A 27,691-nucleotide genomic window follows, 5' to 3' on the forward strand; every position below is an offset into this window, starting at 1 on the left:
TGATTTTGAACAGTCTTGGTATTAAGTGTTAAGTGATTGTTACTAACCATTTGGTATGTATTACTTTGGTAATTCTGATGCTCCCAGTGAATATGACTATTGCTGGTTTTGAGCAGTATTGGTATTATGTGTTAAGTGATAGTTACTAACCAATTGGTATGAATTACTGAGGAAATTCTGATGTTACCCATTGTATATGACTAGTGATGATTTTGAGCAATCTGGGTATTAAGTGTTTAGTGTTTGTTACTGATGTAATTCTGAGGTTCCCATTCAATATGACTAGTGCTGATTTTGAGCAGTCTTTGTATTAAGTGTTAAGTGATTGTTACTAACCAACTGATATTTATTACTGAGGTAATTCTAATGTTCCCATTGAATATGACTAGTGTTGATTTTGAGCAGTCTAGGTATTAAGTGTTAAGTGTTTGCTACTATGAAATTTGTATGTATTACTGAGGTAATTCTGATGTTCCCATTGAATATGACTAGTGCTGATTTTGAGCAGTCTTGGTATTAAGTGTTAAGTGATTGTTACTAACCAATTGGTATGTATTACTTAGGTATTTCTGATGCTCCCAGTGAATATGACTAGTGCTGATTTTGAGCAGTCTTGCTATTAAGTCTTAAGTGATTGTTACTAACCAATTGGCATGTATTACTGAGGTAATTCTGATGTTCCCATTGAATATGACTAGTGTTGATTTTGAGCAGTCTTGGTATTAAGTGTTAAGTGATTGTTACTAACCAATTGGTATGTATTACTGAGGTAATTCTGATGTTCCCATTGAATATGACTAGTGCTGATTTTGAGCAGTCTTGGTATTAAGTGTTAAGTGATTGTTACTAACCAATTGGTATGTATTACTGAGGTAATTCTGATGTTCCCATTGAATATGACTAGTGCTGATTTTGTGCAGTCTTGGCATTAAGTCTTAAGTGATTGTTACTAACCAGTTAGTATGTATTACTGAGGTAATTCTGATGTTCCCATTGAATATGACTAGTGCTGATTTTGACCAGTCTTGGTGTTAAGTGTTAAGTGATTGTTACTAAGCAGTTGGTATGTATTACAGAGGTACTTCTGAGATTCCCATTGAATATGACTAGTACTGATTTTGAGTAGTCTTGGTATTAAGTGTTAAGTGATTGTTACTAACCAATTGATATGCATTACTGAGGTAATTCTGATGTTCCCATTGAATATGACTAGTGATGATTTTGAGCAGTCTTGGTATTAAGTGTTAAGTGATTGTTACTAACCAATTGGTATGTATTACTGAGGTAATTCTGATGTTCCCATTGAATATGACTAGTGCTGATTTTGAGCAGTCTTGGTATTAAGTGTTAAGTGATTGTTACTAACCAATTGGTATGTATTACTGAGGTAATTCTGATGTTCCCATTGTATATGACTAGTGATGATTTTGAGCAATCTGGGTATTAAGTGTTAAGTGATTGTTACTAACCAATTCTCATGTATTACAGAAGTAATTATGAGGTTCCCATTCAATATGACTAGTGCTGATTGTGAGCAGTCTTGGTATTAAGGGTTAAGTGATTGTTACTAACCAATTGATATGCATTACTGAGGTAATTCTGATGTTCCCATTGAATATGACTAGTGATGATTTTGAGCAGTCTAGGTATTAACTGTTAAGTGATTGTTACTAACCAATTGGTATGTATTACTGAGGTAATTCTGATGTTCAAATTGAATATGACTAGTGCTGATTTTGAGCAGTCTTGGTATTAAGTGTTAAGTGATTGTTACTAACCAACTGATATGTATTACTAATTTAATTCTAATGTACCCATTGACTATGACTAGTGTTGATTTTGAGCGTCTTGGTATTACGTGTTAAGTGATTGTTACTAACCAATTGGTATGTATTACTGAGGTAATTCTGATGTTCCCATTGAATATGACTAGTGCTGATTTTGAGCAGTCTTGGTATTAAGTGTTAAGTGATTGTTACTAACCAATTGGTATGCATTACTGAGGTAATTCTGATGTTCCCATTGAATATGACTAGTGCTGATTTTGAGCAGTCTTGGTATTACGTGTTAAGTGATTGTTACTAACCAATTGGGATGTATTACTGAGGTAATTCTAACGTTCCCATTGAATATGACTAGTGCTGATTTTGAGCGTCTTGGTATTACGTGTTAAGGGATTGTTACTAACTAATTGGGATGTATTACAGAGGTAATTCTGAGATTCCCATTGAATATGACTAGTACTGATTTTGAGTAGTCTTGGTATTAAGTGTTAAGGGATTGTTACTAACTAATTGGGATGTATTACTGAGGTAATTCTGATGTTTCCATTGTATATGTCTAGTGATGATTTTGACCAGTCTTGGTGTTAAGTGGTAAGTGATTGTTACTAAGATTTTGGTATGTATTACTTCCGTAATTCTGAGATTCCCATTGAATATGACTAGTACTGATTTTGAGTAGTCTTGGTATTAATGTTAAGTGATTCTTCCAAACCAATTCCTATGTATTACTGAGGTAATTCTAACGTTCCCATTGAATATGACTAGTGCTGATTTTGAGCGTCTTGGTATTAATGTTAAGTGATTGTTACTAACCAATTGGGATGTATTACTGAGGTAATTCTGATGTTCCCATTGAATATGACTAGTGCTGATTTTGAGCAGTCTTGGCATTAAGTCTTAAGTGATTGTTACTAACCAATTGGGATGTATTACTGAGGTAATTCTGATGTTCCCATTGAATATGACTAGTGCTGATTTTGAGCAGTCTTGGTATTAAGTGTTAAGTGATTGTTACAAACCAATTCCTATGTATTACTGAGGTAATTCTGATGTTATCATTGAATATGACTGGTGCTGATTTTGAACAGTCTTGGTATTAAGTGTTAAGTGATTGTTACTAACCATTTGGTATGTATTACTTTGGTAATTCTGATGCTCCCAGTGAATATGACTAGTGCTGATTTTGAGCAGTCTTGCTATTAAGTCTTAAGTGATTGTTACTAACCAATTGGTATGTATTACTTAGGTAATTCTGATGGTATCATTGAATATTACTAGTGCTGATTTTGAGCAGTCTTGGTATTAAGTGGTAAGTGATTGTTACTAACCAAATGGTATGTATTACTGAGGTAATTCTGATGTTCCCATTGAATATGAATAGTACTGATTTTGAGTAGTCTTGGTATTAAGTGTTAAGTGATTGTTACTAACCAATTGGGATGTATTACTGAGGTAATTCTGATGTTCCCATTGAATATGACTAGTGCTGATTTTGAGCAATCTTGGTATTAAGTGTTAAGTGATTCTTACTAACCAATTGGTATGTATTACTGAGGTAATTCTGATGTTCCCATTGAATATGACTAGTGCTGATTTTGAGCAGTCTTGGTATTAAGTGTTAAGTGATTGTTACTAACCAATTGGGATGTATTACTGAGGTAATTCTGATGTTCCCATTGAATATGACTAGTGCTGATTTTGAGCAGTCTTGGTATTACGTGTTAAGGGATTGTTACTAACCAATTGGGATGTATTACTGAGGTAATTCTGATGTTCCCATTGAATATGACTAGTGCTGATTTTGAGCAGTCTTGGTATTAAGTGTTAAGTGATTCTTACTAACCAACTGGTATACATTACTGAGGTAATTCTGATGTTCCCGTTGTATATGACTAGTGCTGATTTTGAACAATCTTGGTATTAAGTGTTAAGTGATTCTTACTAACCAACTGGTATACATTACTGAGGTAATTCTGATTTTCCCGTTGTATATGACTAGTGCTGATTTTGAGCGTCTTGGTATTACGTGTTAAGGGATTGTTACTAACCAATTGGGATGTATTACTGAGGTAATTCTAACGTTCCCATTGAATATGACTAGTGCTGATTTTGAGCGTCTTGGTATTACGTGTTAAGGGATTGTTACTAACTAATTGGGATGTATTACTAAGGTAATTCTAATGTTCCCATTGAATATGACTAGTGCTTATTTTGAGCAATCTTGGTATTAATGTTAAGTGATTCTTCCAAACCAATTGGTATGTATTACAGAGGTAATTCTGATGTTCCCATTGAATATGACTAGTGCTGATTTTGAGCAGTCTTGGTATTAATGTTAAGTGATTGTTACTAACCAATTGGGATGTATTACTGAGGTAATTCTGATGTTCCCATTGAATATGACTAGTGCTGATTTTGAGCAGTCTTGGTATTAAGTGTTAAGGGATTGTTACTAACCAATTGGTATGTATTACTGAGGTAATTCTGATGTTCCCATTGGATATGACTAGTGCTGATTTTGAGCAGTCTTGGTATTAAGTGGTAAGTGATTGTTTCTAACCAATTGGCATGTATTACTGAGGTAATTCTGATGTTCCCATTGAATATGACTAGTGTTGATTTTGAGCAGTCTTGGTATTAAGTGATAAGTGATTGTTACTAACCAATTCATATGTATTACTGTGGTAATTCTGAAATTCCCATTGCATATGACTAGTGATGATTTTGAACAATCTTGGTATTAAGTGTTAAGTGATTCTTACTAACCAACTGGTATACATTACTGAGGTAATTCTGATGTTCCCGTTGTATATGACTAGTGCTGATTTTGAGCAATCTTGGTATTAATGTTAAGTGATTCTTCCAAACCAATTCCTATGTATTACTAAGGTAATTCTAATGTTCCCATTGAATATGACTAGTGCTTATTTTGAGCGTCTTGGTATTACGTGTTAAGGGATTGTTACTAACCAATTGGGATGTATTACTGAGGTAATTCTGATGTTCCCATTGAATATGACTAGTGCTGATTTTGAGCAGTCTTGGCATTAAGTCTTAAGTGATTGTTACTAACCAACTGGTATGTATTACTGAGGTAATTCTGATGTTCCCGTTGTATATGACTAGTGCTGATGTTGAGCAGTCTTGGTATTAAGTGTTAAGTGATTGTTATTAATCAATTGGTATGTATTACTGAGGTAATTCTAATGTTCCCATTGAATATGACTAGTGCTGATTTTGAGCAGTCTTGGTATTAAGTGTTAAGTGATTGTTATTAATCAATTGGTATGTATTACTGAGGTAATTATGATGTTCACATTGAATATGACTAGTGCTGATTTTGAGCAGTCTTGGTATTAAGTGTTAAGTGATTGTTACTAACCAATTGGTATGTATTACTGAGGTAATTCTGGTGTTCCCATTGAATATGACTGGTGCTGATTTTGAGCAGTCTTGGTATTAAGTGTTAAGTGACTGTCACTATGCAATTGGTATGTATTACTGAGGTAATTCTGATGTTCCCATTGAATATGACTGGTGCTGATTTTGAACAGTCTTGGTATTACGTGTTAAGTGATTGTTACTAACCATTTGGTATGTATTACTTAGGTAATTCTGATGCTCCCAGTGAATATGACTAGTGCTGATTTTGAGCAGTCTTGCTATTAAGTCTTAAGTGATTGTTACTAACCAATTGGTATGTATTACTGAGGTAATTCTGATGCTCCCAGTGAATATGACTAGTGCTGATTTTGAGCAGTCTTGCTATTAAGTCTTAAGTGATTGTTACTGTGCAATTGGTATGTATTACTGAGGTAATTCTGATGTTATCATTGAATATGACTAGTGCTGATTTTGAGCAGTCTTGGTATTAAGTGTTAAGTGACTGTTACTAACCATTTGGTATGTATTACTGAGGTAATTCTGATGTTCCCATTGAATATGACTGGTGCTGATTTTGAACAGTCTTGGTATTAAGTGTTAAGTGATTGTTACTAACCATTTGGTATGTATTACTGAGGTAATTCTGATGTTCCCATTGAATATGACTAGTGTTGATTTTGAGCAGTTTTGGTATTAAGAGTTAAGTGATTGTTACTAACCAATTGGCATGTATTACTGAGGTAATTCTGATGTTCCCATTGAATATGACTAGTGCTTATTTTGAGCGTCTTGGTATTAATGTTAAGTGATTGTTACTAACCAATTGGGATGTATTACTGAGGTAATTCTGATGTTCCCATTGAATATGACTAGTGCTTATTTTGAGCAGTCTTGGTATTAAGTGTTAAGTGATTGTTACTAACCAATTGGTATGTATTACTGAGGTAATTCTGATGTTCCCATTGAATATGACTAGTGCTGATTTTGAGCAGTCTTGGCATTAAGTCTTAAGTGATTGTTACTAACCAGTTAGTATGTATTACTGAGGTAATTCTGATGTTCCCATTGAATATGACTAGTGCTGATTTTGAGCAGTCTTGGTATTAAGTGTTAAGTGATTCTTACTAACCAACTGGTATGTATTACTGAGGTAATTCTGTTGTTCCCATTGAATATGACTAGTGCTGATTTTGAGCAGTCTTGGTATTAAGTGTTAAGTGATTGTTACTAACCAATTGGTATGTATTACTGAGGTAATTCTGATGTTCCCATTGAATATGACTAGTGCTGATTTTGAGCAGTCTTGGCATTAAGTCTTAAGTGATTGTTACTAACCAATTGGTATGTTTGACTGAGGTAATTCTGATAATCCCATTGAATATGACTAGTGATGATTTTGAGCAGTCTTGGTATTAAGTGTTAAGTGATTCTTACTAACCAACTGGTATACATTACTGAGGTAATTCTGATGTTCCCATTGAATATGACTAGTGCTGATTTTGAGCGTCTTGGTATTACGTGTTAAGTGATTGTTACTAACCAATTGGGATGTATTACTGAGGTAATTCTGATGTTCCCATTGAATATGACTAGTGATGATTTTGAGCAGTCTTGGTATTAAGTGGTAAGGGATTGTTACTAACCAATTGGGATGTATTACTGAGGTAATTCTGATGTTCCCATTGAATATGACTAGTGCTGATTTTGAGCAGTCTTGGTATTAAGTGGTAAGTTATTGTTACTAACAAATTGGTATGTATTACCGAGGTAATTCTGATGTTCCCATTGAATATGAGTAGTGCTGATTTTGAGCAGTCTTGGTATTAAGTGTTAGTGATTGTTACTAAGCTCTTGATATGTATTACTGAGGCAATTCTGATGTTCCCATTGAATATGACTAGTGATGATTTTGAGCAGTCTTGGTATTAAGTGTTAAGTAATTGTCACTAACCAATTTGTATGCATTACTGAGGTACCTCTGATGTTCCCATTGAATATGACTAGTGCTGATTTTGAGCAGTCTTGGTATTAAGTGTTAAGTGATTGCTACTAACCAATTGGTATGTATTACTGAGGTAATTCTGATGGTCCCATTGAATATTACTAGTGTTGATTTTGTGCTGTCTTGGTATTAAGTGGTAAGTGATTGTTACTAACCAAATGGTATGTATTACTGAGGTAATTCTGATGTTCCCATTGAATATGACTAGTGTTGATGTTGAGCAGTCTTGGTATTAAGTCTTAAGTGATTGTTACTAACCAATTGGTATGTATTACTGATGTAATTCTGATGTTCCATTGAATATGACTAGTGCTGATTTTGAGTAGACTTAGTATTAAGTGTAAAGCCATTGTTACAAACCAATTGGTATGTTTTACTGAGGTAATTCTGATGTTCCCATTGAATATGACTAGTGCTGATTTTGAGCAGTCTTGGTATTATGTGTTAAGGGATTGTTACTAACCAATTGGGATGTATTACTGAGGTAATTCTGATGTTCTCATAGAATATGACTAGTGATAATTTTGAGCAGTCTTGGTATTAAGTGTTAAGTGATAGGTACTAACCAATTGATACGTATTACTGAGGTAATTCTGATGGTCCCATTGAATATGACTACTGATGATTTTGAGCAATCTGGGTATTAAGTGTTATGTGATTGTTTCTAACCAATTGGCATGTATTACTGATGTAATTCTGAGGTTCCCTATTCAATATGACTAGTGCTGATTTTGAGCAGTCTTGGTATTAAGTGTTAAGTGATTGTTACTAACCAATTGATACGTATTACTGAGGTAATTCTGATGGTCCCATTGAATATGACTAGTTCTGATTTTCAGCAGTCTTGGTATTAAGTGGTAAGTGATTGGTACTAACCAATTGGTATGTTTTTCTGAGGCAATTCTGATGTTCCCATTGAATATGACTAGTGATGATTTTGAGCAGTCTTGGTATTAAGTGGTAAGTGATTGCTACTAACCAACTGGTATGTGTTACTGAGGTAGTTCTGATATTCCCATTGAATATGTCTAGTGCTGATTTTCAGCAGTCTTGGTGTTAAGTTTTAAGTGATTATTACTAACCAAGTGGTATGCATTACTGAGGTAATTCTGATGTTCCCGTTTTATATGACTAGTGCTGATTTTGAGCAATCTTGGTATTAATGTTAAGTGATTGTTACTAATCAATTGCTATGTATTACTGAGGTAATTCTAATGTTCACATTGAATATGACTAGTGCTGATTTTGAGCAGTCTTGGTATTAAGTGTTAATTTATTGTTACTAACCAATTGGCATGTATTACTCAGGTAATTCTTATGTTCCCATTGAATATGACTGGTGCTGAATTTGAGCAGTATTGGTATTAAGTGTTAAGTGATTGTTACTATGCAACTGGCATGTATTACTAAGGTAATTTTGATGTTCCCATTGAATGTGACTAGTGTTGATTTTAAGTAGTCTTGGTATTAAGTGGTAAGTGATTGTTACTATGCAATTCATATGTATTACGGAGGTAATTCTGATGTTCCCATTGAATATGACTAGTGTTGATTTTGAGCATTCTTGATATTAAGTGGTAAGTGATTGTTACTAACCTATTCGTATGTATTACTGAAGTAATTCTGATGTTCTCATTGAATATGACTAGTGATAATTTTGAGCAGTCTTGATATTAAGTGTTAAGTGATAGTTACCAACCAATTAGTATGAATTACTGAGGAAATTCTGTTGTTCCCCATTGTATATGACTAGTGATGATTTTGAGCAATCTGGGTATTAAGTGTTAAGTGATTGTTACTAACCAATTGATATGCATTACTGAGGTAATTCTGATGTTCCCATTGAATATGACTAGTGATGATTTTGAGCAGTCTAGGTATTTAGTGTTAAGTGATTGCTATTATGAAATTGGTATGTATTACTGAGGAAATGTTGATGTTAACATTGATTATGACTAGTGCTGATTTTGAGCAGTCTTGGTATTAAATGTTAATGGACTGTTACTATGTAATTGGATTGTATTACTGACGTAATTCTGATGTTTCCATTGAATATGACTAGTGTTGATTTTGAGCAGTTTTGGTATTAAGTGTTAGTTGATTGTTGCTTAGCTCTTGATCTGTATTACTGTGGTAATTCTGAAATTCCCATTGCATATGACTAGTGATGATTTTGAGCAATCTTGTTATTAAGTGTTAAGTGATTCTTACTAACCAATTGGTATGTATTACTGAGGTAATTCTGATTTTCTCAATGAATATGACTAGTGCTGATTTTGAGTAGTCTTGGTATTAAGTGTTAAGTGATTGTTACTAACCAATTGGTATGTATTTCTGTTGTTCCCATTGAATATGACTAGTGTGATTTTGAGCAGTCTTGGTATTACGTGTTAAGTGATTGTTACTAACAAATTGGCATGTATTATTGAGGTAATTCTGATGTTCCCATTGAATATGACTAGTGTTGATTTTGAGCAGTCTTGGTATTAAGTGATAAGTGATTGTTAGTATGAAATTTGTATGTATTAGTGAAGTAATTCTGATTTTCCCATTGAATATGACTAGGGATAATTTTCAGCAGTCTTGGTATTAAGTGGTAAGTGATTGTTACTAACAAATTTGTATTTATTACTGAGGTAATTCTGATGTTTGGATTGAATATGGCTAGTGCTGATTTTGAGCAGTCTTGGTATTAAGTGTTAAGTAATTGTCACTAACCAATTTCTATGCATTACTGAGGTACCTCTGATGTTCCCATTGAATATGACTAGTGCTGATTTTGAGCATTCTTGATATTAAGTGGTAAGTGATTGTTACTAACCAATTCGTATGTATTACTGAAGTAATTCTGATGTTCTCATAGAATATGACTAGTGATAATTTTGAGCAGTCTTGGTATTAAGTGTTAAGTGATTGTTACTAACCAACAGCTATGTATTACTGAAGTAATTCTGATCTTCACATTGAATATGAGTATTGCTGGTTTTGAGCAGTATTGGTATTAAGTGTTAAGTGATAGTTACTAACCAATTGGTATGAATTACTGAGGAAATTCTGATGTTCCCCATTGTATATGACTACTGATGATTTTGAGCAATCTGGGTATTAAGTGTTATGTGATTGTTTCTAACCAATTGGCATGTATTACTGATGTAATTCTGAGGTTCCCTATTCAATATGACTAGTGATGATTTTGAGCAGTGTAGGTATTAAGTGTTAAGTGATTGTTACTAACCAATTGGTATGTATTACTGAGGAAATTCTGATGTTAACATTGAATATGACTAGTGCTGATTTTGAGCAGTCTTGGTATTAAATGTTAATGGACTGTTACTATGTAATTGGTATGTATTACTGAGGTAATTCTTATGTTCCCATTGAATATAACTAGTGTTGATTTTGAGCAGTTTTGGTATTAAGTATTAGTTATTGTTCTTAGCTCTTGATCTGTATTACTGTGGTAATTCTGAAATACCCATTGCATATGACTAGTGATGATTTTGAGCAATCTTGGTATTAAGTGTTAAGTGATTCTTACTAACCAAATGGTATGTATTACTGAGGTAATTCTGATTTTCTCAATGAATATGACTAGTGCTGATTTTGAGCAGTCTTGGTATTAAGTGTTATGTGTTTGTTACTATGCAACTGGTATGTATTACTAAGGTAATTCTGATGGTCCCGTTGAATATGACTAGTTCTGATTTTGAGCGGTCTTGGTATTAAGTGGTAAGTGATTGTTACTAACCAATTGGTATGTTTTTCTGAGGCAATTCTGATGTTCCCATTGAATATGACTAGAGATGATTTTGAGCAGTCTTGGTATTAAGTGGTAAGTGATTGTTACTAACCAACTGGTATGTATTACTGATGTAATTCTGATGTTCCCATTGAATATGACTAGTGCTGATTTTCAGCAGTTTTGGTGTTTAGTGTTAGGAGATTGTTGCTTAGCTCTTAATCTGTATTACTGAGGTAATTCTGATGTTCCCAGTGCTGATTTTTAACACTCTTGGTATTAAGAGTTAAGAGATTGTTACTAACCAATTGGCATGTATTACAGAGGTAATTCTGATGTTCCCATTGAATATGACTAGTGCTGATTTTGAGCAGTCTTGGTATTAAGTGATAAGTGATTTATACTATTTGTATGTATTACTGAGGTAATTCTGATTTTCCCATTGAATATGTCTAGGGATAATTTTCAGCAGTCTTGGTATTAAGTGGTAAGTGATTGTTACTAACTAATTCGTATGTATTACTGAGATAATTCTGATGTTTGGATTGAATATTACTAGTGCTGATTTAGAGCAGTCTTGTTATTAAGTGTTAATAATTGTCACTAACCAATTTCTATGTATTACTGAGGTAATTCTGATGGTCCCATTGAATATGACTAGTTCTGATTTTGAGCAGTCTTGGTATTAAGTGATAAGTGATTGCTACTAACCAAATGGTATGTTTTTCTGAGGCAATTCTGATGTTCCCATTGAATATGACTAGTGATGATTTTGAGCAGTCTTGGCATTAAGTGGTAAGTGATTGTTACTAACCAACTGGTATGTATTACTGAGGTAATTCTGATATTCCCGTTGAATATGACTAGTGCTGATTTTCAGCAGTCTTGGTGTTAAGTTTTAAGTGATTGTTACTAACCAACTGGTATGCATTACTGAGGTAATTTTGATGTTCCCGTTGTATATGACTAGCGCTGATTTTGTGCAATCTTGGTATTAATGTTAAGTGATTGTTACTAACCAATTGGTATGTATTACTTACGTAATTCTGATGTTCCCATTGAATATGACTAGTGCTGATTTTGAGCAGTATTGGTATTAAGACTTAAGTGATCGTTACTAACCAGTTGGTATTATTACTGAAGTAATTCTGATGTTCCCATTGCATATGACTAGAGATGATTTTGACCAGTCTTGGTGTTAAGTGTTAAGTGATTGTTACTAACCAGTTGGTATGTATTACTGAGGTAATTCTGATGTTGCCATTGAAGATTACTAGTGCTGATTTTGAGCAATCTTGGTATTAAGTGTTAAGTGATTGTTGCTATGCAATTGGTACGTATTACTGAGGTAATTGTGATGTTATCATTGAAGATGACTAGTGTTGACTTTGTGCAGTCTGGGTATTATGTGTTAAGTGATTATTACTATGCAATTGGTATGTATTACTGAGGTCATTTTGATGTTCACTTTGAATATGACTAGTGTTGATTTTGAGCAGTCTTAGTATTAAGAGTTTAGTGATTGTTACTAACCATGTGGTATGTATTACTGAAGTAATTCTAATGTTCCCATTGAATATGACTAGTGCTGATTTTGAACAGTCTTGGTATTAAGTCTTAAGTGATTGTTACTAACCAATTGCTATGTATTACTGAGGCAATTCTGATGTTTCCATTGAATAGGACTACTACTGATTTTGAGCAATGTTGGTATTAAGTGTTAAGTGATTGTTGATAACCAAATGGTATGCATTACTGAGGTACCTCTGTTGTTTGCATTGAATATTACTAGTGTTGATTTTGAACAGTCTTGGTATTAAGTGTTAAGTGATTGTTACTATGCAATTTGTATGTATTACTGATGTAATTCTGATGTTCCCATTACATATAACTAGTGATGATTTTGAGCAATCTTGGTATTAATTGCTAAGTGATTGTTACTAACCAACTGGTATGTATTACTGAGATAATTCTAATGTTCCCATTGAATAAGAGTAGTGATAATTTTGACCAGTCTTGGTACTAAGTGTTAAGTGATTGTTACTAACACATTGATGTGTATTACTGAGATAATTCTGATGTTCCCATTGAATATGACTAGGGCTGATTTTGAGCAGTCTTTGTATTAAGTGTTAAGTGATTGTTACTAACGAATTGGTATGTATTACTGAGGTAATTCTGATGTTCCCTTTTAATATGACTAATGTTGATTTTAAGCAGTCTTGGTATTACGTGTTAGGTGATTGTATCTTAGCTCTTGATATGTATTACTGAGGTAATTCCGCTTTTCCCATTGAATATGACTAGTGATGATTTTGAGCAGTCTTTGTATTAAGTCTTAAGTGTTTGTTACTAACCAATTGGTATGTATTACTGAAGTAAGTCTGATGTTCCCATTGAATATGACTAGTGATGATTTTAAGCAGTCTTCATATTAAGTGTTAAGTGATACTTACTAACCAATTGGTATGTATTACTGAAGTAATTCTGATGTTCCCATTGAATATGACTAGTGCTGATTTTGAGCACTCTTGGTATTAAGTAGTAAGTGATTGTTACTATGCAATTGGTATGTATTACTGAGGTAATTCTGATGTTATTGAATATGACTAGTGCTGATTTTGAGCAATCTGGGTATTAAGTGTTAAGTGATAGTTACTAACCAATTGGTATGTAATACTGAGGTAATTCTGATGTTCCCATTGAATATGACTAGTGCTGATTTTGAGCAGTCTTGGTATTAAGTGGTAAGTGATTGTTACTATGCAATTGGTATATATTACTGAGGTAATTATGATGTTCCCATTGAATATGACTAATGTTGATTAAGCGCAGTCTTGGTATTAAGTATTGAGTGATTATTGCTTAGCTCATGATATATATTATTTTGGTAATTCTGGTGTTTCTATTGAATATGAATAGTGCTTTTTTGAGCAGTCTTGGAACAAAGAGTTAAGTGATTGTTACGAACCAACTGGTATGTACTACTGAGGTAATTCTGATGTTCCCATTGAATATGACTAGTGTTGATTTTGAGCAGTTTTGGTATTAAGTGTTAGGAGATTGTTGCTTAGCTCTTGATCTTTATTATTGAGGTAATTCTTATGTTCCCATTGAATATGACTAGTGCTGATTTTGAGCAGTCTTGGTATTAAGAGTTAAGTGGCTGTTACTAAGCAATTGGTATGTATTACTGAGGTAATTCTGATGTTCCCCTTGAATATGACTAGTGCTGATTTTGAGCAGTCTTGGTATTGAGTTAAGTGACTGTTACTAACCAACTGGTATGTATTACTGAGGTTATTCTGACTTTCCCATTGAATATGACTAGTGATGATTTTCATCTGTTTTGGTATTAAGTGTTAGGAGATTGTTGCTTAGCTCTTGATCTTTATAATTGAGGTAATTCTTATGTTCCCATTGAATATGACTAGTGCTGATTTTGAGCAGTCTTGGTATTAAGAGTTAAGTGGCTGTTACTAAGCAATTGGTATGTATTACTGAGGTAATTCTGATGTTCCCATTGAATATGACTAGTGCTGATTTTGAGCAGTGTTGGTATTAAGTGATAAGTGATTATTACTATGAAATTTGAATGTATTATTGGGGTAATTCTGATTTTCACAATATGACTAGGGATAATTTTCAGCAGTCTTGGTATTAAGTGGTAAGTGATTGTAACTAACCGATTGGTATGTATTACTGAGGTAATTCTGATTTTTGGATAGAATATGACTAGTGCTGATTTTGAGCAGTCTTGGTGTTAAGTGTTAAGTAATTGTCACTAACCAATTTGTTTGTATTACTGAGGTAATTCTGATGGTGCCATTGAATATGACTAGTTCTGATTTTGAGCAGTCTTGGTATTAAGTGGTAAGTGATTGTTACTAACCAAATGGTATATTTTACTGAGGTAATTCTGATGTTCCCATTGAATATGACTAGTGATGATTTTGAGCGGTCTTGGTATTAAGATTTAAGTGATTGTTACTAACAGCTGGTATGTATTACTGAGGTAATTCTGATGTTCCCATTGAATAGGACAAGTGCTGATTTTGAGCAGTCTCTGTGTTAAGTGTTAAGCGATTGTTATTAACCAACTGGTATGTATTACTGAGGAAATTCTGATGCTCCCATTGGATATGACTAGTGGTGATTTTGAGCAGCCTTGGTATTAAGTGTTAAGTGATTGCTGCTATGTAATTAGTATGTTTTACTGAGGTAATTGTGATGTTATCATTGAATATGACTAGTGCTGACTTTGAGCAGTGTTGGTATTAAGTGTTAAGTGATTGTTACTATGCAATTGGTATGTATTACTGAGGTAATTCTGATGCTCCCATTGAATATGACTAATGCTGATTTTTAGCAGTCTTGGTATTAAGAGTTAAGTGATAGTTACTAACCATCTGGTATGTATTACTGCGGTAATTCTAATGTTCCCATTGAATATGACTAGTGTTGATTTTGAGCAGTCTTGGTATTAAGTGTTAAGTGATTGTTACTATGCAATTTGCATGTATTACTGATGTAATTCTGATGTTCCCATTCAATATGGCTAGTTATGATTTCTATCAGTCTTGGTATTAAGTGTTAAATGATTTTTACTAACCAATTGGTGTGTATTTCTGAGGGAATTCTGATGTTCCCATTACATATATCTAGTGATGATTTTGAGCAATCTTGGTATTAAGTGTTAAATGATTGTTGCTAACCAAATGGTATGTATTACTGAGGTAATTCTGATGTTCCCATTGAATATGACTAGTGCTGATTTTGAGCAGTCTTAGTATTAAGTGTTAAGTAATTGTTACTAACCAATTGGCATGTATTACTGATGTAATTCTGATGTTCCCATTGAATATATCTAATGTTGATTTTGAGCAGTCTTGGTATTACGCGTTAGGTGATTGTAGCTTAGCTCTTGATATGTATTACTGAGGCAATTCCAATGTTCCCATGGAATATGACTAGTGCTGATTTTGAGCAGTCTTGGTATTAAGAGTTAAGTGATTGTTACTAACCAATTGGTATGTATTACTGAGGTAATTCTGATGTTCCCATTGAACATGACTAGTGTTGATTTTGAGCATTCTTGGTATTAAGTGGTAAGTGATTGTTACTAACCAAATGGTATGAATTACTGAGGTAATTCTGATGTTCCCATTGAATATGACTAGTGCTGAATTTGAACAGTCATGGTATTAAGTGTTAAGTGATTGTTACTAACCAATTGATATCTATTACTGAGGTAATTCTGATGTTCCCATTGAATATGACTATTGTTGATTTTGAGCATTCTTGGTAGTAAGTGGTAAGTTATTTTTACTATGCAATTGGTATGTATTACTGAGGTAGTTCTGATGTTCCCTTTGAATATGACTAGGGATGACTTTGAGCAGTCTTGGTATTATGTTGTAAGTGATTGTTACTAACCAAATGGTATGAATTACTGAGGTAATTCTGATTTTCCCATTGAATATGATTAGTGCTGATTTTGAGCAGTCTTGGTATTAAGTGTTAAGTGATTGTTACTAACCAGTTCGTATGTATTACTGAGGTAATTGTGATTTTCTCATTGAATATGACTAGTGCTGTTTTGTGCAGTCTTGGTATTAAGTGTTAAGTTATTTTTACTAACCAATTGGTATGTATTTCTTAGGGAATTCTGACGATCTCATTACATATAACTAGTGATGATTTTGAGCAATCTTGGTATTAAGTGTTAAGTGATTGTTACAAACCAACTGGTATGTATTACTGAGGTAATTCTGATGTTCCCATTGAATACGACTAGTGCTGATTTTGAGCAGTCTTAGTATTAAGTGTTAAGTGATTGTTACTAACCAATTCGCATGTATTACTCATGTAATTCTGATGTTACCATTGAATATGACTAATGTTGATTTTGAGCAGCCTTGGTATTACGTGTTAGGTGATTGTAGCTTAGCTCTTGATATGTATTACTGAGGTAATTCCGATGTTCCCATGGAATATGACTAGTGCTGATTTTGAGCAGTCTTGGTATTAAGCGTTAAGTGATTGTTACTAACCATTTGGTATGTTTTACTGAGGTAATTCTTATGTTCCCATTACATATAAGTAGTGATGATTTTGAGCAATCTTGGTATTGTTATATAATTGTTACTAACCAATTGGTATGTATTACTGAGGTAATTCTGATGTTCCCATTGAATATGACTAGTGATGATTTTGAGCAGTCTTAGTATTAAGTGTTAAGTGATTGTTACTAACCAATTGGTATGTATTACTGAGGTAACTCAGATGTTCCCATTGAATATGACTAATGCTAATTTTGAGCAGTCTTGGTAATATGTGTTAGGTGATTGTAGCTTAACTCTTGATATGTATTACTGAGGTAATTCTGATGTTCCCATTGAATATGACTAGTGCTGATTTTGAGCAGTCTTGGTATTAAGTGGTAAATGATTGTTACTAACCAACTGATATGTATTACTGATGTAATTCTGATGTTCCCATTGAATATGACTAGTGATGATTTTGAGCAGTCTTGGTATTAAGTGTTAAGTGATTATTACTATGCAACTGGTATGTATTATTGAGGTAATTCTGATGTTCCCATTGAATATGACTAGTGATGATTTTGAGCAGTCTTTGTATTAAGTGTTAAGTGACTGTTGTTAACCAATTCGTATGTGTTACTGTGGTAATTCTGATTTTCTCATTGAATATAACTAGTGCTGTTTTGAGCAGTCTTGGTATTAAGTGTTAAGTGATTGTTACTAACCAATTGGTATGTATTAGTGAGGTAATTCTGATGTTCCCATTGAGTATGGCTAGTGATGATTTTGAGCAGTATTGGTATTAAGTGATAAGTGATTGTTACTATGCAACTGGTATGTATTACTCAGGTAATTCTGATGTTCCCATTGAATATGACTAGTGATGATTTTGAGCTGTCTTGGTATTAAGTGTTAAGTGATTGTTACTACCCAATTGGTATGTATTACTGAGGTAATTCTAATGTTCCCATTGATGATTTTGAGCAGTCTTGGTATTACGTGTTAAATGATTGTTGCTAAGTTGTTCATAGGTTCATAGGTAGGTGCTAGGCTATTGCCCATATGGCCTTTATAACCTTAGCCTAAAGGTTCCCTAGCTTTCACCACTCAAGAAAATTACTTTTTTGTGTCCCTGTCGAGCAGAGCCACAGAAGTGATCCCTGGGGTGAATTTACTATTTTCCATCCAGTCATCATGATTTTTCTTGAAGAGTGCTAATGAGGAGCTTTTTTTGATATAGTTAGGTAGTTTGTCCCAGAGTATGGGAAGTTTCTCGCATTACTCTATCTCTCCAGCCTGTTCTGTTTTTTTGTGGTGACAAGGTTTAGGTCCCTACAGCATGTAGCTCGAATGGATTGGGATTTCTTTAAGTGCAGCATGTCCAACAGCTCTGGGTTTGACATAGGTTTTTATGTTAGGCAGAAATCACCTTTGAGTAGGCGATATGCGATGGAGTAAAGCTGGAATTTTTTTGACGGTCTACGTAGGACATCTTTTTGAGGCCAGTAATCCTCTTTGTGAGGTATTTCTGTGGCCCATCCAGTTTTTGTAGATGTTTTGTGAGGTACATACCAAAAGAGGCATTGTACTCTATAATGGCTCCTAGTTTGCAGTCATCAGCAAACTTCGTTAGCCAAAGACCTTCTGTGTTAGCCTGTACTTCAGCGAAGTAGATACCAAACAGGAGATGACCCAGCACTGAACCCTGTGGTACTCTACTTGTCACTGCCCTGAAGTCAGATTTGGAGCTGCTACTTTCACAGTGTGGGTTCTGTCAGTGAGCCAGTTGGCAACCCATCTTGTGACATAGGGATTTATACCTAGTTTAGTGAGTTTATCTATAATTCCAGAGTGGGGGATGGTGTCAAAAGCCTTGGCAAGATCTAGATAGGCTGTGTTAACCCCCTTACCCTTGTCTACAGCTTTGGTGACTGCTTCAAAGAAGTCTGTCAGGTTTAGAAGACATTATATACCTTTTACAAACCTGAACTGAGTGGGGTCCAGAGTTTGGAGATTACCAATGTCTTTGTTTAAAAGTTCCATGATGATACGTTCCATGGTCTTGCAGACCAGACTCATCAGGCTAATGGGGCGGTAGTTCCCGGGGTCCGTGGTGGCTCCCCATTTCTGGAGTGGGATAAGCTTTGCTGTGTGCCATTCAGTGGGCACAAAGCCTGAGGTGAGGCTATGATTTAACATGGTACTTAGGTGGGGTGCCAGTTCATTCTGTAGTTCATGTAGAACGCAGCCTGAGATGTTGTCAGGTCCCATGGATGCTGTGTTCCTGGCTTTGGAGAGTGTGTTTTTACCTGTGCAGCCATGATTACAGGAACTTTGCATTCTTCTGGTATAGAGATGGGGCCCTTTAGGGGGTGAGAGGTGGGTAAAATTAGCATTGAATCTATTTGCCATGATGTTGGCAATATCAGTTGGTTTTGTATATTTATTGCCATTATGGTTTAACTCAGAGCAAATCTGAGTGTTGCCATTGATATTCTTCATATAGCTATAGAATGCTTTGTGGTTGTCTTTAGAATCAGTGATGATTTTGTTTTCGTAACTAGCTTTGGAGGTTTTTATGAGGGATCTCAACTTCTTACTGTGGCTGACCAGGGAGTTCCTCCAGTCATGGAATTTTACTCTTTTTTTGCAACAGTTTCTTTCTTCTGTTGTAGAGTTTGTTTATGGCAGGGGACCACCAGATTGGCTTCCTTTTTTTGAAGGATAGCATCTTGGTTCTGTTAGGGATAGCACGATCCATGCACTTGTGTAAGTTCTTATAAAGTGCATTTGAGTAAGATTCAACAGTCGTACCTCTGTTGTCCATCTGCATGGGTGTTGTGAAGTTTGCCACATCTGTCTTGAGAAGGGTAAAGTTGGCTTTGGAGAAATTTTTTACGATGGTTTCCCTAATGGGGGTTGGCTGCGGGATGTGGATGTCTAGGATGATTAGCTTGTGGTCAGATCTGACCAACGAGGAATTGACCTCTGCTTTGGAACACCGGTCACCCATGTTGGCAATGACCAGGTCTAGGTTTTGCTGCCCCTGGTGGGGGTGTGGATTAGTTGATCCAAGGCATTAGAATTAATGAATTCCAGAAAATGTTGAGCAAAAGAGTTGGCGCATGAGTAGTTTTCACAGTTAATGGTGGGGTAGTTGAAATCATCCATTATTAGGGTGTTGCGTTGTATCCTAATATTTTCCTGTGTATCAAGAAATAAGGAGTGGCAATCCTGGGGCATGGTGGGGGATCTGTAGCAAGCTACAATTTGGATTGCGGTCTTGCCCAGAGTTAGTTGCACTTGGTCAATCTCGGATGCATTATGGTGAGCAACCAGCCTGGAGGTGTGAATATCCTTAATGAATATGGACATGCCTCCACCTTTTGTGTTTCTATCCAGGTTAGGTGGCTGAAAGGTGTGGCATGAATTATAGCCTGATAATGCAGGGGTGCTCTCTGGATCCTTGAACCCGGTCTCTGTCACTGCACAGATGTTGACATTCTCCATTTTAAGGAGTGCCTTAAGTGAGTGCATTTTGAGGTTTAGACTTCTAGCATTGAGTATCATTACTCTCAGATTTTGCTTGCTTGTACTTGTCACGGTGACAAATTTGTCATTTGAACCTTGCCTAATACAGGCACTATAGGGGTAGCAGGAGCCTTAGCCAGTATCCAGAATCCCAAGGGCGGCAAGTGCAGGCCATCTCTGGCAATGCATCGTGGTCTGTCGATCATGTCATCCCAGGCAGACAGATTCTGGATTCCCTTACAATGACACCAGAAGCTTAGCCAATTGTTGAAGTCAATCATTTTGTCTTGTACTGTGGTATCATTCTTGGTGATGGCAGGATGCTACTTAGGTCTAGGTTCACACCTGCCTAGGCTACAAGATTGGAGAGCTCCTCCATGTCTTTTTTCATGTAGTCCATGGAGGTACATCGCAGGTCATTCACACCACCATGGACAATGACAGAATCATATTTGTACTTGTTGTGGAGTGAACTGAGTGCATGCATTATGTGGTGGATCCTGGGACCTGACAGGCAGCTGACAGTAACTTTCTTTTTGTTTAGCCTGGTGAGTGAAACATCAGTATGCCTGACTATAGAGTCACCTATTACTAGAGTGTCGGGTATGTAGTTATGCCGTATGGGCTGTGGCTGAGTGGCACACTGAGTTTGTGGGCTATGTGTCATTTGGGTTGTGTTGGGGGTGGAGGTTGTTAGCATTTCTGCTTTGGAGGTCTCTGTTGCTTGAGAAGATTTTTATTGAGAGTCTCCTTAAATGTAGGTGTGTGTTTTGTGTTTCTATGTGTGTGCTTTGGTGGTGTAGGTTTTGAGGGACTATGTGATGAGTGTGGTATGGTGCAGGTGTTTACCTTTGCCTTTGACTGTCTAGTCCAGTCTTGGGTGAAGAAAGCTTTGCTTCCAGTTTGGCTATATAAGTGCACACAGGCTGTAGTGTTGGATTGCAGGAGGAGAGAGTTGTCTGTGTACATGAAGCAATTGCTGCATTGCCCCAAGATGCCCAGATTCATCAGGTAGACAGGCAAAAACACCGGGAGCTGACCCTTAGACATACCTGGATAGGTGCTTATTAATTAAGTATGAAAAATTGTTTTCCTCTAGACAACTGAGGAACGTTGAGTGCTGTAGTAATTTGTAGCTTGTTTAGTGCTTACAATGAGTTCTGAACAAGTGCTGAGCTCAAAGAAACAGTTTTGAGTGCTAAAACTAAAAAACTGGCTAGTTCTAAGGAAAAATTTGAAGAGCAGACTTTATGGTGCTGGGAATAGTTTAACCCTAGCTAAGCCGCGATGCATAAAGTGCATTTTTTTATATATAACAGTAGCAAATGAGCAAACTGATTTAAGCAAGTTAACCAATTAACCAATAAAAAGCTAAAATCTGAGCCCATTCCAGCAGTCTTCGATCAAAAAAGTTCTCAGGGGCGGCTCGTGGCATCGGACTGCCGGACTGCAGCCCCCTCAGCTAAAAAGTAAAGTGTTTAAGTGTTTTAAAAAAATGTAAAAAAAAAAACAACCTTTTTTTTTGTACTTTGTCTTTAAACAAACTTCGAGCCCACGAGTCGGAAGTAAGCGCATGCGTATTGCGCACTTTAACCGCCTCAGGCTGCAGCGGTTTTAAACAGCTTTTTTTTTTTGTTTTCATTGCAGCCCGGAGGAGTAATGAAGGCATCATTGTGATGCCCAGAAGTCTATGCAGTTCCAAACCGCATAGAATTGGAAGGGGCTCGGACTGCGACGTCCGCAGGCACGTCATGATGTGCTTGCTGGGCTAAATGCTGCTGATTGGTTGTCGCTTTCTTCCCGGGAATAGAGCGAGAATCAATCAGTCAGTTGTCGGCTTCCTTTGTGGATTCCTTTTTTAAAATTTTTATATATTTTTTTTGTTTTGGCATTGGATGGAATCTGATTTTACTTTTTATTTGGGTGGATTTTTTTGTCAGCTGTGCTGCAGCCTGCGCTAGAGAGAGAAGGAAGAACAGAAGAACAAGAAGAAAGAAGAAGAAAGAAGAAAGAAAAGAAGAAAAGAAACAGAGTGAAGGTGCAGAATTAAAGTAAGTATTGTAAAACTGTGTATTATGTATATATATTTAGGCATTTTTTCATTGTGAAGTCGATCTTTCAGCATATTGTTCTTCAGTACACTGAATTTTTGGTGAGATTGCTTTGTTGGTGTGTTTTCTTTGCTGCTTTAATCAACAAATTCAGTCTATCACAAACATTCTCTGTTTCATCATCAGTAGAGTGCCATGATCAGGTCACACAGATGGCAGTGGGAACACCCATTTTAACTACATGATGTTTAGGGTTTTGTGGCATCTAAGCAAATCAATGCCTCAGCAAGCAGAGGATTAGGTCCAAAATAATTATTTAAATAAAAGGTGGATGCAGACAGCTATGTTACCTTCTAGTTTGTTAGTCAGGGCTACTATCATAAAGTGCTCATCTATGAAAAAAATAATAACATTCTGGACAATATTGATAGCTGCACTCCTATAGTCACCTCACACCAGGGCCCAGAGTCGCATAAAGGGTAAATAAGGTTCTAAGCTTAGAATGGCAGGAAATGTGCAGTGAAAATGAAAGGGAGGGCATGGGCTTCTCTTCATGAAATTAATTGTAGAAAATCTCCCTTTCATTTTCACTGCACATTTCCACCACCATATTGCAAGTAAGCTAATTACTGCTTATTTAACATTCAACAATGCATTTGTTTCAACACGAAACATCAGCATTTGAAAAAATAAAAACATGCTTGGGAAAATAAGTACACTTACATACTCTAATCTTAAGATTTGCAACATGTTAAATGCCACGTTATACGCATGTCCCACTATTAGTGGACTATGTGTTCAGCTTATTCAACTGCTCCATTACCAGTGGTCTAGATAAGGGTTGATAACCATGGCTTTCATTTGTATATTTATTTACTGAGGGTTTTTGCCCTTTTCAGCCAAACTCTATGCTGACCTTCTTGGATCATGTATTTCATCAATTTAAAGACACACACACACACACACACACACACACACACACACACACACACACACACACACACACACACACACACACACACATGCATGTACATACACACGCACAGACACACATGCACTGTCCCAGTTTATACAAGAGCAATTTTTAGTACTGTTTATATGTTCCCTCAATATATTTGGCCTTGTCCAGATTTATTGCATTAACAGGTTGGGAGGTACATGCAAATAAATTGCTTTATAGAATTAGGCATAGCCAAACCTCTCAACTGTCCCTGATTTTGGCTCAAAATGTTGCTCTTCCCCTAATGATCCCACCACAAAATAGCAATTTTGGAAGAAAACATGAGGGTTTATAATTAAGAAATAACTGTAATAATCAGATTACTTTTATTTCAGAAATGCATGTAAATTATTTTATTTTGTCAGCTGATCAAGTTAGCAGTACTAATATTAAAGTGTCCCTTCTTTGACAGGTTCCTAGCTGTATTGTGTTGCTATTTTATATTTTTACATCACATTTTTGGTCCATTTTTCATAAAATTGTGTTTTTTTGGCAAATTAGTGACAAATAATTAAAGACTGAAGTTAGAAAATAATGACAGACATTTGAGTTCCAGATTTCATACCATTCAGAAAATTCATACTAATGCAAGACCTCTATTAGCTTTCTAAGGTTATAAGAGCAATATTTTAAAAATTGTTCTTATTTTTGGGCCTCTGTCCCATTTCTTTGTATGGCTTTGTCCAGATTTCTTGCTCTGAGGTTGAGAGGTATGACAAATGTGTCAGGGCCATCACAAGTCAGCCAGAGACATTTCAAACTGTGACATACTTGTTGCACCCCAGTCCCACATGCAGTGACTCTGGATGTGTCGAAGCAAGGCAATGAGTTATGCAGTGTAAATGTGCAGAGAATCCCACCCATCCAAGGTAGACACAAGTACTAGAGTGGCTTTTCATCTGTCCTTGATTTTTACAGAATGGTTTGGTTTCTGCATATTTTTTGTACTGTTGATTTATGCTTATTACTCAAAGTGCCTGTTGCTCTGTGTTTAAGTAGCAATACATTAATGACCATCAGGTAAGCTTGGCTGAGATTGCAAGATGCAAGTAAGCTTTAATAAGCATACTGTTAAAGAATTGCCAACATTGAAAGCCTTTCTATTGCCATGTAGATAATACTTAACTAGATAATGTATAAGCCTTGGGTATTGAAATGCATATGCCAGTATTTGTAATAAAGGACAGAATTACATTAAGAGTCTCATTACACTTGAAGACTTCCAGTCATCCCTGCAGGCTTTACCCGTAAACCGAATGCCAATCGCGTGGTCCATAACCTGTACAGTAATCCTTTTAAGCAATGTATCTTGAGCTTCTTTCTTGTTTGCTTTTCATTTTTTACTTTGATCATGTTTTCCCCATGAAACAAGTAGATGTCAGGCAGCAGGTCTTTTTTTGGATAAGGAACATTTTTACAAGTGGGGGCATCAGAGATTTCTACTTTCAGCATGTTACTTGTTACTTTAATAAAGCTGAATATAAATTATAATTAGAACTGCAGTGCAAGAAGTGGTTTGAATTGAATGCTGCTTGTTTTTCTTATACTTGATTTTGACTGGCATTCCATTAATGTATTTAAAAAAAGTAATTTATTTTTTCATGCCTCACAACCTATTTTGTTTCCATCTATATATTAAGCTGTCAAGCAGCCAATGCATTGAAATATTTTTATTCTTTTACACTTCATTTTGTCTTGATTGGACTCTCATAATGACGGTTTGGCACCCAGTGCAGTATATTTAGTTTTTGTGGTTTGCTACTACAGGTGTGTGTGTGTGTGTGTGTGTGTTTGTGTGTGGTAGGGAATACCTCAGGCTTGAACCCTGTGCCTTGTATGCAGGTGTTAAAGACCTGAATTCCCTACCCACCACCATTTGTAAAAAAAAAAAAAAAAATGCAGATTTTGGCCTCATATTTGATCTGATCTGTTCCTCATAATATCTGTGGTTTGTAAATATTGCAGTGCTTGATATTTGATGGCGCAGTAGTAGCATTGTTGCTTCACAGCTACAGGTTCTTAGGTTTGATTCTTGGCTGCGGTGCCTTCTTTGTGGGGTCTGTATCTTCTCCCTGTGTTTGTGTGGGTTTGCTTTTGTGTCCTCCCATGTTACAAAGACATGTCTGCATTATTTCGTCCTGGGCCTCTGCTGAAAATTTTTTTTTTGTTCCAAGTCAGACTGTCTTGATTAACAAATGTTAAATAAAATTGACAGGCATTTGAATTTCAGACTTCAGGTTTCTGAATGTTTAATTCCTTGCATATTTGATGGTGCAGTGGTAGTATTGTTGCCTCACAGCTATAGGTTTTCTGGTTTGATTTTTGGCTGGGGTGCCTTCTGTGTGGAGTCTGCATCTCCTCCCTGTGTTTGTGTGGATTTGCTCTGGTTCCCTGTCATTTTACAAAGATGTGTCTGCAGTATTAATCCCTGGGTCTCTGCTGAAAATTGTTTTTGTTCTGTCAGCAGTAAAATTGACAGGCATTTGAATTTCAGACTTCATATTCTTCAGAATACATAGTAACACAACCTTTTTTCTAGCAATTTTCTAAGTTTATAAGATGAATATTTGAAATTTGTCCCTATTTTTGGGACTGTATTCCCCCATTATTGGCTTCGTCCAGGTTTTTGTGCTAAGGTTGACAGCTATGGCAAGAACTGAATTCACTGAATATGTTTGAGGGCTGTATTCCCTCATTACTGGGTTTGTCCAGGTGTTTTGTACTAAGAGGTTGACAGCTATGGTGAGAACTGAATTCACTAAATGATAACCATTTAAGTTTCAGTCTTCCTCTCTTTTACAAAGCAGCTGATTTAGCGTAGTGGTATGTTACTCTGTTTTGCTCAGGGACCTTGGCAGTAAAATGTATGGTGGTAACACAACATTTTATCCTAGCAACTTTCCAAGATTATACAAGCAATGTTTAATGTATCCCTGGTTTTTGGGCTTTTGACCCCCCCCAATACATTTTGGCTTTTTCCAGTTTTCTTGTGCTGTGAAGTTGAGATGCAGTTGAGTATTGAGTAGATTTTACAAGGAGCTGAGAGCTGCAGGCGAACAGAAGTTTAGTGTTTTGCCTTGTTAATACCACAACAGGTTGTGTAGTTGCTTTTGATGCAGAAGGCTGTGGGTTCTACTCCCACAAGGGGTGGATGCTGCCGTACTGAGAATGTTCTCCTTGGTGAAGATACTAACTATGAGTCTGTTATCAGTTTGCCATCCATTTCCTCTTGCAATATTATTACTAGCTTATCATTTTTTAATGTAATATAGGCAATTTATTCCTGAGGGGCAACAGACACTTTATTTTTCGATGAAACCATGAAATATAAAGGTGATTGCTAGCAGCAAATTCTTCATTAGTTACAGATTTCTTTAATGTGGAATTATTTAGATGAATTTTACTTCAGAGATTGTGCATATTTACTGATAATGGACTGTAGAATTGTGCATATTTACTGATAAAGGTGGACTGTAGAATTGTACATATTTACTGATAATGGCGGACTGTAGAATTGTGCATATTTACTGATAATGGTGGACTGTAGAATTGTGCATATTTACTAATAATGGTGGACTGTAGAATTGTGCATATTTACTAATAATGGTGGACTGTGGAAGTCTGAGTAGACTTTTTTATGATAAATGTTCTGAACTGGGCAGTTTTGCCATTATGGGTGCATGCGTTTTGTTTCATTGCTTGCTGGAAAAATGTTCAAAACATTTAAAACACCCTCTAATAACTGTACTGTATTGTACAAGGAATATAATTTTAGTACAATGAGGAAGGTGTATCAAAGAGCACATGTATATTTCATATGCAAGGGACCTATGATTTGAAAATAGCCCAAAATTAATCTTTATCTGCCACTGGCAAAATGTATTTTCTTTGAATGTGGGTTTCAGTGCTGTTTCAATGAATGTGAGTTTCAAGGGCAGAGAAGTTTTAATGCTAAGTTTTCATTGTGAGACTGCATTGCTTTGTTTAGCAGATGACTTAGTGTTTGTGCTGTAAAATACAAAATAAAACTTTCAAATGAAATCCAACTCATCATAGAAGTAAAGCAGTATGCACATTAGTGTTTATGGTAAATGGAGTGAAATAGCCAAGTAATGGTTCATTGGAATGGCTGCAGAGGCTCCATTCAACCATGATT

This window comes from Protopterus annectens, chromosome 1.part1 (assembly GCF_019279795.1).
Source record: "Protopterus annectens isolate FY-2018-M chromosome 1.part1, PAN1.0, whole genome shotgun sequence".
Taxonomy (NCBI): domain Eukaryota; kingdom Metazoa; phylum Chordata; order Ceratodontiformes; family Protopteridae; genus Protopterus; species Protopterus annectens.